Raw genomic sequence first — 13,999 nt, 5'->3', positions numbered from 1 at the left:
ATATTGCTTTTATTCTTTGATATTGAACTGCTCCTTGTTTTCTTTCTTTCTTCGTTTTATTTATTTATTTTTTTTAACTGCACCACAAAGCTCATGGGATCTTGGTTCCTAGGCTGGAAGTAGGGCCCAAGCTCCTGTGGTCAGAGCTCTGAGTCCAAACAGCTGGACTAACAGAAAACCTCAGACCTCAGGGAATATCATTTGGAGTGAGGCCTCCTGGAGGCCCTCATCTCAGCACCAAGACCCAGTTCTACCCAACTGCCTGCAAACTCCAGTGCTGGACGTCTCAGGCCAAACAACCAGTAAGACAGAAATACAGAACCATCCATAAAAAAAAAAAAAGGGCTTCCCTGGTGGCGCAGTGGTTGAGAGTCCACCTGCCGATGCAGGGGACACGGGTCCGTGCCCCGGTCCGGGAAGACCCCACATGCCGTGGAACAACTAAGCCCGTGCACCACAACTACTGAGCCCACATGCCACAACTCCTGAGCCCGTGTGCCTAGAGCCTATATTCCGCAAAAAGAAAAGCTACCGCAGTGAGAAGCCCGCGCACCACAACAAAGAGTAGCCCCCACTCGCAGCAACTAGAGAAAATCCCTCACACGGCAACAAAGACCCAACGCAGCCAAAAATAAAATAAATAAATAAATTTATTAAAAAGAAAAAAATCTTCAAACAAACAAAAGCCCAGGTCCAAATGGCCTCACAGGCAAACTCTATCAGACATTTAGAGAAGAGCTAACACCTATCCTTCTCAAACTCTTCCAAAAATAGCAGAGGGAGGAACACTCCCAAACTCATTCCACGAGGCCACCACCACCCTGATACCAAAACTAAAGATGTCACAAAAAAAGAAAACTACAGACCAATATCACGATGAACATAGATACAAAAATCCTCAACAAAATACTAGCAAACAGAATCCATCAGCACATTAAAAGGATCACACACCATGATCAAGTGGGGTTTATCCCAGGAATGCAAGGATTCTTCAATATACGCAAATCAATCAATGTGATACACCATATTAACAAACTGAAGGAGAAAAACCAGACGATCATCTCAACAGATGCAAAAAAGCTTTCGACAAAATTCAACACCCATTTATGATAAAAACTCTCCAGAAAGTAGGCATAGAGGGAACCTACCTCAACATAATAAAGGCCATATATGACAAACCCACAGCCAACATTGTTCTCAAAGGTGAAAAACTGAAACCATTTCCTCTAAGAACACGAACAAGACAAGGTTACCCACTCTCACCACTATTATTCAACATAGTTTTGGAAGTTTTAGCCATGACAATCAGAGAAGAAAAAGAAATAAAAGGAATCTAAATCGGAAAAGAAGTAAAACTGTGACTGTTTGCAGATGACATATATAGAGAATCCTAAAGATGCTACCAGAAAACTACTAGATCTAATCAATGAATTTGGTAGAGTAGTAGGATAAAAAATTAATGCACAGAAATCGCTTTCATTCCTATACACTAATGATGAAAAATCTGAAAGAGAAATTAAGGAAACACTCCCATTGATCACTGCAACAAAAAGAATAAAATACCTAGGAATAAACCTACCTAAGGAGACAAAAGACCTGTATGCAGAAAACTATAATACACTGAGGAAAGAAATTAAAGATGATACAAACGGATGGAGGGATATACTATGTTCTTGGATTGGAAGAATCAACATTGTGAAAATGACTATACTACCCAAAGCAATCTACAGATTCAATGTAATCCCTATCAAAGTACCAATGGCATTCTTCACAGAACTACAACAAAAAATTTCACAATTTGTATGGAAACACAAAAGACCCCGAATAGCCAAATCTTCAGAAAGAAAAATGGAGCTGGAGGAATAAGGCTCCTGGACTTCACATTACACCACAAAGCTACAGTAATCAAGACAGTATGGTACTGGCACAAAAGCAGACATATAGATCAATGGAACAAGATAGAAAGTCCAGAGATAAACCCATGCACATACGGTCACATTATCTTTGATAAAGGAGGCAAGAGTATACAATGGAGAAAAGACAGCCTCTTCAATAAGTGGTGCTGGGAAAACTGGACAGCTACATGTAAAAGAATGAAATTAAAATACTTCCTAACACCATACACAAAAATAAACTCAAAATGGATTAAAGACCTAAATGGAAGGCCAGACACTATAAAACTCTTAGAGGAAAACATAGGCAGAACACTCTGTGACATAAATCACAGCAAGATCCTTTTTGACCCACCTCCTAGAGAAATGGAAATAAAAACAAAAGTAAACAAATGGGACCTAATGAAACTTAAAAGCTTTTGCACAGCAAAGGAAACCATAAACAAGACGAAAAGACACCCTCAGAATGGGAGAAAATATTTGCAAATGAAGCCACTGACAAAGGATTAATCTCCAAAGTATACAAACAGCTCACGCAGCTCAATATCCAAAAAACAAACAACCCGATCCAAAAATGGGTGGAAGACCTAAATAGACATTTATCCAAAGAAGATATACAGATTGCGAACAAACACATGAAAAGATATTCAATATCACTAATCATTAGAGAAACGCAAATCAAAAGTACAATGAGGTATCACCTCACACTGGTCAGAATGGCCATCATCAAAAAAATCTACAAACAATAAATGCTGGAGAGGGTGTGGAGAAAAGGGAACCCTCTTGCACTATTGGCAGGAATGTAAATTGATACAGCCGCTATGGAGAACAGTATGGAGGTTCCTTAAAAAACTAAAAATAGAACTACCATATGACCCAGCAATCCCACTACTGGGCATATACCCTGAGAAAACCATAATTCAAAAACAGTCATGTACCACAATGTTCATTGCAGCACTATTTACAATAGGCAGGACATGGAAGCAACCTAAGTGCCCTTCAACAGATGAATGGATAAAGAAGATGTGGCACATATATACAATGGAATATTACTCAGCCATTAAAAAGAAACGAAATTGAGTTTTTGTAGTTAGGTGGATGGACCTCGAGTCTGTCATACAGAGTGAAGTAAGTCAGAAAAAGAAAAACAAATACCGTATGCTAACACATATATATGGAATGTGAAAAAAAAAAAAAAGGTTCTGAAGAACCTAGGGGCAGGACAGGAATAAAGACACGGGAGTAGAGAATTGTTTTGAGGACACGGGGAGGGGGAAGGGTAAGCTGGGACAAAGTGAGAGAGTGGCACTGACATATATACACTACCATATGTAAAATAGAGAGCTAGTGGGAAGCAGCCACATAGCACAGGGAGATAAGCTCTGTGCTTTGTGACCACCTAGAGGGGTGGGATAGGGAGGGTGGGAGGGAGACCCAAGAGGGAGGAGATATGGGGATATATGCATGCATATAGCTGATTCACTTTGTTAAACAGCAGAAACTAATACAACACTGTAAAGCAATTATACTCCAATAAAGATGTTACCAAAAAAAAATAGAAAACACAGTATAACCTGGGTCTAGATTCTAGCTCTGCCTTTGTCTTAACTGGCTGAGACTAGGATAAATGTATAATATTTTTTGGACATGTTTCACTACCATAAAATGAATTGGATTAAATGATATCCAAGATTTCTCTGTGCTCTTGCACTAGCATTTTTTAAATGATTTGAAATTTTGCTTCAAACCATACTCTGTACTTACTATGAATATTATAACTGGAAAGGGCAATGTTGAGCAAGTGGATCTTAACAGAGTCAGTACTGGATTACTCAGCATCTTATTACCTGGCTTTTAAATTTTATACACCCTGCTCTTTTCTCTATCTGCCTCTGGCATTTCATAATGTTTCTCTTTCTAAGGCTGCCTTTGTTACTTCAAATTTCTCAGTCTAGTGCTACGGTAAGCGGTATGGGAACCAGTAGCCACATGTGGCTATTCACCACTTGAAATGCAGCTAGTGCTACTGAAAACAGAAAACTTATTTTAATTAATTTAAACTTAAATTCAGTTATCGGAAAAACTGTTGGAACAACTTAGGTATGTGAATATACTTTTTCAACTGTAAATTGTATGACATCTAAATATCAAACACGTATTTCTGATAAAAATGTAATGTCTGAATTGAGATGGTAAGTGAAAGATAAATGCCAGATGCAAAGACTTAGTATTTAAAAAAAGTTAAATATCTCATTAACAAATTTATATTGATTATATAGAGAAATGATACTATTTGGGACATATTAAGCTAAATATCAAAATTGAGTTCTCTTGGGGGCTTCCCTGGTGGCGCAGTGGTTGACAGTCCACCTGCCGATGCAGGGGTCGCGGGTTGGTGTCCCGGTCCGGGAAGATCCCACGTGCCGCGGTGCGGCTGGGCCCGTGAGCCATGGCCGCTGAGCCTGCGCGTCCGGAGCCTGTGCTCCACAACGGGAGAGGCCACAACAGTGAAAGGCCCAAGAAACAAAATTGAGTTCTCTTCTTTTTACTTCTTTTAATGTAACTATTGAAATATTTAATATTTTTTAGTTGGTTTGAATTTTATTTCTATGAGACAGTGCTTGTCTAACATATTAAAGACTCCTCCTCAACTCTGGATAATTGATTTGCCTTTTCTAGGCTCAGCCTGCTGTCACTTTTCAAGTCCTTGAGCATTACCAGGAAACTTTCCAACTCCCAGCATTTCCCTCAGTCTCTCTCCTTCAGCCTTCATTAAAGGAAAGTCAAAATCCATGACGGTACGTATAAAATTCTCTATGCTATTCCTTTAATATTTGTTAAGGCTCTGAATATAAATTCCATAAGCCAACTTAAGCTATGATAAGTAGAAGAGACATGGCTATTACAAAGACACGAAAGTGTTTTGTAGAATAAAACTTCAATTTCTTCTGTCAAATGAATAAACGAATTAATGAAAACATATTAAGAGTAATTATTGGTGGAGCTTTTAATGTTTGAGTAAATCAAAGTAATTACTTGTCTTTTAAATTTCAGTTTTCCATGCTGCTTAGTTCTCATTTTAAAAAATAGCAAGGACAATCAAGGGGACTAAAAGATAAATCAGGTAATCATATGCTATTTATTATCCACTGAATTGTTATCTGATAATACCAGAAGGGCTCTGATAGTAATTATAGTGCCTATTTATCTCTTTTTAGAAATACGTCTGACTACAAAAAATTGAGTTATTTAAACTCAGTTCAAAGCTTAGGTGAACAAGGCCTTTCATACCTGCTTTTTATTATAGTGCTAATGTTTTAGAATTACTAACTCCCTTTTATCAAACAAAGCTCTGAAAACAACAACTTTAATGATTGCTTTAAAAATCAGCAGCTCATTCAAAAAAAAAATGCTCACAATTGCCAGGAAATAAACCATTTAGGAGTTTTAGGCTAAGATTATTTTTCTGTTTAATTAATTCAACAGATATTCACTGAATGCCACCTGTGTGAGGCAAAACTCTAAGAAGAGAAGATACACAAATAAAACACAATCCTTGATCTTGAAGGCTAAGAGTTTAGTGACGAGGATGGGTTATTGTGTACTTGGGGGAATTATAAAGACAAAAAAAAAATATTTTTTCTCCTGTGCTGTGTTTTGCCTTTCCACAAACTCAAAGAATCACCTTTCCCCATATTTATTAGCATTAAGTCCCTCAAAAGTCCAAATACTCCAAACACTAGCTAACTCCAAATCCTTACCCCGGTAAATAATAATCCTTTGCTATGGGCCCACTGCTGGAGGAGTAAAGCTGGATGCTCCCAGAAGGGCAGGAAAAGATGTTGGGCTTTGAGGCACAAGAGGGAAAGAATGGAGGAATCAAAATATCATTTCAACGCTATGCTTCCTAACATGGCAGCATCTCTGAATAAGATTAGCTACTTCCACCCCACATCAATCATATAGATTCTAGAGAGAGAAGACTGGGGAAGTGGGTAGGAGAAGTATTGACATAAGTAGGGTAGGTAGAAGAAATGAAGGAATAGTGTAAGCACTTCCCCTCCCCACCACATAGGCAGAGACTGAAGTGAACTTCCTGCCTGGCCCAAGAGCTGGTAGGATTGAGCCTGATAGTACTGATTTAGAGAAACGGAGCCATGTGATGGTGCTAACATCTGAGGCTGAGAGGAAAATTCATATTGTCACAGGCTGATAACCAAGGCTGATGGTCAGCTAGTAGGCATTGGTATGGGCTGTTAATAAATAGCTGAATAAACAGCTGCTGTGCAAAGCCCAACGAGTTTTCTACTGCTTCAGTTACCCTGGTTCAGGTTCCACTTCTCTAGGATCCTTTTCTCAATCCAGCAACTAAAGAGGCAATACTTGGCACATCAGGAGCCCCAGGACCCCACTCCAACATTAAAGCAGTCATCCTTTGATTGGACTGTGCACGTCCATTCATGGTGTTAATATTGTGACATCTGCCCTGTTAAAACCCATCAAATTTGCCAAAAATTGGGTTACCAAAAATTTTTTAGACAATTTAAAAAAAAAGTAAGTCTACTACTTTATTATTTAAACATGAGAAACAGTATAGATTACTTCCCTCACTTTGAATACTGCCTGCTCAAAATTATTTCCATTTTTCCCTTTTGTGTTTAAATTACATTGAAGTTTATGGAAAAGCTATATACTTAAAAGAAATATAATAACTAAATGCTATCATTAGTGAGTTAATAGCATCAACTGATCCACCACATTGTTGCTACATTATGGGTTTTGTTTGTTTCTGTTTTACTATTTTGTTTTCTAAGGTACACCATTATGTGTAGTGGGAGAATATTTTTGATATATTAACCAATTTATCCCTCTAATCTCTTTTATTATTACTATTTTTATTATTTTTTATCATGAGGCCCTCCCCCTACTAAAACTAACCATTGAAAGTGGAAAACGTGGAGTTCCAATATGGTGTGCGTACAGAGAATATTCAAAATCTAGCTTGGGTGTCAAAATAGACTCTTAAAGCTTAAAGCAGAGACAATAATCTTGAAAGTTAATTTCTCATTTGTAAGAGCTGGGTATTTTGGGACTCAAAAGGCTAAGTCTTGATGGGAGCAGAGCATGAATATCATGCCAAATACAACATTTTATGAGCAATAACAAAAGAATCACATCTCCCAAATCTGCAAGCTGGGCAAGGAGAGAAAAGAAGAGATTGGACCAAGGAGAGGGATTTGTGGTCAGAGGACCAGACCTGAAAATCCCGATAGTCAACAGTGAGAACTGTCAAGTCTACACATGAGATTTGCCAAGGAGCTCCTGTGGCAGACTCAGAAGCCCATCCCATCACCCTGCCAATGAGTATAGCACACCATCCCAGGTGAGAACATAAGAATTCTTGTACTTCTAAGTGCCGTGTATCATCAGCTGATCAGCTGAACAGTAATGATGTCTGACCCTACCCTGTGGGAATCACCAATATCATCAATCTCCCTGTTAATCTCCCAGAAAATTATTGAATCTTCTCACTCCCACTCGTGCACCTCTTGCCAAACAGAGAGCCTGGATACCTAGAAGGCCAGTGATAGTACGAAAGAGGACTAGTGATGTGGAAAGGAAAACCTTCAGCACCCTTACTTTGTAGGGGACAGAAGGGAATTAGTTCACAATTCTAACCTTCATTTGAATACAGACCAATTACATACAATTTTCTGCTTTAATACTGAATACTTAAAAATAACTGAACTTTCAGTGAAAATATCTTCCAATGCCTAAGTTTACCTCATAAATGAAAGGTTTCCTAATAAATAAAAAAATAAAGAAGTGACCAGATACTGGGTTAGAATCTTACCTCTCCTCGATATACCTTGGTAATGTTCTGGCCTTTAAATAAAATTCTATCTTTGGTTTCTTATTAATCTCTTTCTCATTAAAATATGGAGATAAAATTATTCAAAGTTTTTTTAGTGTGTTTTAAACATTGGGCAACATCCATCTCATTTTTTAAAATTACAGTCACCCTTTTGTTCAACAAGGTAATATGAAAAAAAATAACCCTGCCTTTTAGGGTTTTATTTTATGATTTATTTATTTATTGTCAAAAGGCACATCCTCATCATCTCTCAGCAGGCCTGAAAGGGACCAGATGTTTCCTATCATGCGTTTCCTCTCAATTCTTCAGTTCATTTTTGACAGGCTGAAATTGGAGTATTTATCACTGTTGGTGTTGTGCTTAGTAATTGCTATTTGTCAAACTCACAGAAATATCTTTTAAAGAGAGCTAGCATCATCTAGACTAGGGCTATCTAATTTGACTCTCATGACAACTTGTAGTCAAAATCTCAATCAAATAGGTGTATTGAATAAACTTTCACTTTCCACGACATACGCATGTTCAAATTAGCTGTTCAGACTGATTTGAATTTTCAACATTTAAGATGTCTTAGAAAGGATTTAAGGCAGTTTCCAAGTATAATTGAAAACAATAATAAAGTATAAGTAAAGATAAAGGCATTTTTAAAGAGGTAAAATCCTTTAATCTGGAAAGTATGCAATACTATTGCTAATATCATTATAATGAAATGGTCATACTTGTAACTCATATTTTAATGTATTTTATACTTTAATAAGAACTCATAAATTTAACCCTTATCCCATAATTCTCTCAGGACAATCTGATGAGTTAGACAGAATGGACATTATTAGTCATATTTTCTCAACGAAAAAAGAGAGGCAAAGAAAGATTAAGGGATCTAGCTAGGTTCACACTAAGAAAAGCTTCTTTAATTTTATTCTAATTGACATTTATATTTATTAAAATGAGTGGTAGTCTCTGATTTGAAACAAATCATGTTATTCACATATATACCACAAGCCCAGAGAGATGGACACAGGAGTGGGACACCTCACAGTGCTGAGAAATCAGATGATGTCACATTCCTGATATACTCTTACAGCACCTGCTTCCGTAAACACTCTGTAATTGAGGTCCTGGCATATTTTTATACAAGTTGTGTCTAAATTTCTCATTACCAGGATGGCACACCTCTATTTTTAGCAGGAAATATGATGGAGGGCTGATCTTGGACTGAATTTTATTTTGCTCCAAATAGTAGTTTTTAAATCAAATCAATTATCCCGTTAGTGGTGTTTATTTTTAACCATCAGGTCCTATTCCTTCCAAGTCTGCCTAAAAAGGTAAATCTTAAAATGAACAGGAATCTTCCCTTGGTTTTTGATTGCAAGAATTCCTTGAGGTATAAGGACATGGCAAGATCAGGTAGGTCATGTCTTTGCATGTATTCCTAGATGAAAACACTAGGTTAACCTGGGCAGTTTAGATTCTCTCTGAGTTGATGAAAATCCAATGTTTGACCCATATTAATAAAGCTTTTTTTTTTTTTGCGGTACTCGGGCCTCTCACTGTTGTGGCCTCTCCCGTTGCGGAGCACAGGCTCCGGACGCGCAGGCTCAGCGGCCATGGCTCACGGGCCCAGCCGCACCGCGGCACGTGGGATCTTCCCGGACCGGGGCACGAACCCGTGTCCCCTGCATCGGCAGGCGGACTCTCAACCACTGCGCCACCTGGGAAGCCCTGATAAAGCTTTTAATTCTACAAAACATCCCCAATTCTCTTACCCAGGCTTTACCTTCTCATGTTCCATGAAGGCAGGGATCTTGTCAATCTTGTTTATTGTTTTATCCTCAGGACCTATAACAATTCCTGACATGTAGCAGGTGCTAAATGATATGTGTTGAATGAAAAACCCCTGAATTTGAGAAAATATGCCCTCCAACTAAATAATTCATCTGCCAAGTAGACTCAGTCATGTATCCTCATTAAAATGTTAGGCATTTTAACATCCTGGTTATTAGGAGAGCAATTATGACAGCAAAATTACATATTGTCAAAAAGAGCTAGTAAAGGAGTCTAATAGGTATAACCAGAGAAGAAAAAAAAAGAGCCTTGGGTTGGGGTGGAAGGGGAGGAAGCATACGTATGCCTTGAATACAGGGTAAAAAAAATGAAGGAAGGAATTAACAACTGTGATGAGTGCTGATGAGAGGAGAGTGTCCATGGCCTTTGACAATATGGAGATTGAGTCAGAGACCAGATTGGAGGATTGAAGAGTGAATGGGAGATGAGGAAATAAATCCGTCATATGTAAACCCTTGTTTTTTAAGAAGCTTAGAAATTCAGGGTAGCAGAAAAATGGTACAGTAACTGCAAGAAGATGCAGGGTCAAGAGAAGCTTTATTAGTGAAAAATATTAGAGATCAGTTGAACGTTAATAGGAAGAGTTGACTAAAGAAGGATAGATTGAGAACTCAGGAGAAAGGGGTATAGTACTGAAAAGAGGTTCTTGAGAAGATGAGAGACAATGGGACAAAGGACACAAATGGGCTCATTAGCTTTTGCTACCAGCACTGACACTTAATAAGAGATGGGAACTTGGAGAAGACTGATTTAGTTCAAGTAAGTTTACAGATTTGCCGATGGGAAAAGAAGGAAATTCCTATTTGATGATGTCTATGCTTACAATGACAGATGAGGAGTGTTATCAGCTGAAATGAGAGTGGTATAAAATTTAAGGGGCGCAGGAAAGTATGAAATAGTCGTTGAGGAGACATGCTCTTATTATTATTATTTTTTTATCTCTACATTTAGAGGTAACTGTTGGTGGAGACTTCCACAACAGATTTGGTAGCAGATCATATGACTCCCTTTTTTGAGGAAATATGACATTAGAGAAAATTCCCCTGTGAGATACATTTTTAGAGATAAAGATCTTATTTAAGTACATGTTTCCCAAGTCATTTTTTTTTCATAACAGATCTTGAGGAAATATTTCTACTTCTTTAATAAGCAGTTTCCAAATTCTCTTGTGCTTTAACACGGAACCTTACTATCTCAGAATCCATCAATATATATTATTAGACTGAGGAAATCAGGCCTGAGAGCACTAAAATGATCTGAGTAGGGTTCGAACTGTTGTATGCTATATTGTTACCTATTATTTTGTAAAGGATTATTTGTAACTCCAACTCAGGTACCTTAGATAATGTTTCCCTATTTTTCATGAACTATGATACTGTAGATAAGTTTAAACATTTCTAAATCCTTTATATTCCAGCTACATGGGAACTAAGTCTTGTCCCTCAATTATTCTTCCCTAAATTGTATCATTTCCCTCTCAGCTTTAATGTTCTTCATGATCTCTGCCTGTTCATGGTTAACCTGTCATAGTTCGATGCAAATATCACCTATAGTATAAAATAATCTTTGAATACACTGGTACACACTGGCTTCTCTAAATCATTGATTATATCTCTTTTATTGCCATTACTTCCTTCTGACATTTCATTATAGTTTACTATGGAGACTTCTCAGCAATCCTAGTAGATTATGGGTTTGTTGAAGATAAGAATATCACTTATCCTTCTGTCTGTTGTCTTTGTATCCTTCACAGCACAAGCAAAGTTAGTGACTTTTATATGTTAGTGACGTGTACCAAATATGCAAATGTTTTTTGAATGAGTGAATTAGCTTCCTGGTGATACAGATTTTAGGGACTCACTTGACTGAATTTACCTTTTACAACTAGTACTCTTGTGATATTTTAAACACATCAATACAGGAAATATAAAACCCACTTATTCTATTTATTGTTTCCTATTTCTGAAAATGAAGTGTACTGATGTCTTCATGGTATTTGTATATGACTATAAAAATTGATTTCTCTCTCTGAAGAGGTGAATAAGTTGAATGAACAACTGTTTCTAAGGAACATCAATTCCAGGCCTCCTACTGACTATCTGAATAAACAAGGAAAATAGAATCTGTAAACCCAACAGCTTATAACTGGGCAGTATATCTGTATGTAGTAATCATTAATATGCTCTTTCAATATTTTAAGGCTAGAGGACACAATATCGTAAAAATAAATATGGATTAGTTTCCAAGTCACTACCCATTTCCTTAAGTACTCATTACTGCATTCAGGCAGGGAGTGGAAGAGGTGATACCATGATGCATTGTATAGAGAGAAGTAAACATATTCTTAGATATATATTATGTAAAGTCAAAATTTTGATTTTTAAAAGCCATAATATTTTTCCAGTTTTATTTAGATATAATTGACATAAAACATTGTATAAGTTTAAGGTGTACAACATAATGATTAATATATGCATATACTGTGAAATGATTACCACTATAAGTTTAGTGAACATCCATCACCTAACATAGTTACAGACTTTTTTCCCCCTTGGGATGAAAACTTTTAAGATCTACTCTCTTAGCAACTTTCGAATATACACTACAGTCTTGTTAACTATTGTACATTATATCTTCAGAATTTATTTATCTTATAATTGAAGGCTGTACCTCTGACCACCTTCACCTAATGCCCCCATGCTGCACTCTCTGCCTCTGGAAACCACAAATCTGATCTCTGTTTCTATGAGTTTTCTATGAGTTTCTATGAGGTTTTTTTAGATTCCACATATAAGTAAAATCATACAGTATTTGTCTTTCTCTAATAAGTCACTTAGCATAAAGCTCTCCAGGTCCATCTGTGCTGTCACAAATGGCAAGATCATATTTTTTATGGCTGAACAGTGTTCCATTGCATACGTATGGATATGTATGTAGGTGTATAGTTGTCATTGAATTCACAACATTTTGGGCCATTATTTCTTCAAATTTTTTTCTGTCCCCTCCCTCTCCTATCCTACATGGACTCAAATTACATGTATATCAGACTACTGTAAGTTGTTCCACGGCTCACGGATGATATTTTCATCTTTTTAAGTATTTTTTTCTGTCTGTGTTTCATTTTACATAGTTTCAAATGCTAGTTTCCAAATTCACTAATCTTGTCTTTTAAAACATTTTAATTACCGTTATCCCTATTCAGTGTATTTTTCATCTCAGACATTATAATTTTCATCTCTAGAGGTTTGATTTTAGTCTTTTTTATCTTTCTTATTTCTATTTAACATTTCAAACTCTCCTCTAGTTTTCTGAATGTTTAAAATATAGTTACAATTGTTTTAATTTAATGTCTTTATCGGCCCATGATAACATTTGGTAGTTCTGTGTCCACTTTGATTTTTCTCATTATGTGTTGTATTTTCCAGCTTCTTTGCATGTCTGGTCATTTTTCATTGGCTGCCAAACGCAAATTTTACCTTGTTGGAAGCTAAATATTCTCATTACAATTCTTGAGCTTTGTTCTGGAATAAAGTTAAATTCGTCGGAAACAGTTTGTTATTTTTAGTTTTGCTTTTCAGAAGATATTAGACAGGAGCAGCCTTTTAGACTTAATATCCCCACTACTCAGGCAAAGCCTTCTGAGTACTCTTTGTAAAGTCCCATGAATTACGAGGCTTCCCAGTCTGGTTGATGAGAAAAGGCATTCATTCTCCATCCTGTGTGAGCCTCAGGTGATGTTTCCTGTAATCCTTTCAGGCAAATCATCCCCAGCTGTGCTATCCTCCCATTCAGGAGTGCTGATCAGTGCTCTGCAGTACTCAGGGAAGGCCTCTGCAGATGTTTGGGGTTCTCTCTATGCACAGCTCTCTTCTCTGTGGTGCTCTGCCCTGTGAATTCTGGCCACCTTGTTCTCAAACTCTCAGCTCCATCTCATCTATTGGTATCACCTGATTTCCTCTTCCCTGCACCAGCCTGGAATCTCTTTGAAGCCGGGTAATTGTAGGGCTCATTTGCTTCCCATCTTCGCAGGGATCATTATCTTCATTTTCTGATGTCCAATATCTTGGAGGCTGTTTTTTCATTTGTTTCATCTGGATTTAGTTCTTTGGAGGGTAAATCTCGGTGAGAAGTTGAAGTCCTAAGAGTCTTCTCTTCTTGAGACACCCTCTTCATTTGTCTTCCTTAGAATTTATATATTCTGCTTTTACCTGTTTCCTCTGGCTGTTTCTTCTCCGTCTTTCAATTTTGGAGCCCCTAAAGCATTAGTGTAGCCTTTTATTGTTCCTTGCAATCTAATACAAGACACTATATACTGAATACTTACTTTTAGCTAGGCACTCTTCTAAGTGCTTTACATTTATAACTACAGTTAATCCTTGCAAAAATC

This window comes from Orcinus orca, chromosome 11 (genome assembly GCF_937001465.1).
Source record: "Orcinus orca chromosome 11, mOrcOrc1.1, whole genome shotgun sequence".
Taxonomy (NCBI): Eukaryota; Metazoa; Chordata; class Mammalia; order Artiodactyla; family Delphinidae; genus Orcinus; species Orcinus orca.
This window is presented reverse-complemented; position numbering follows the sequence as displayed.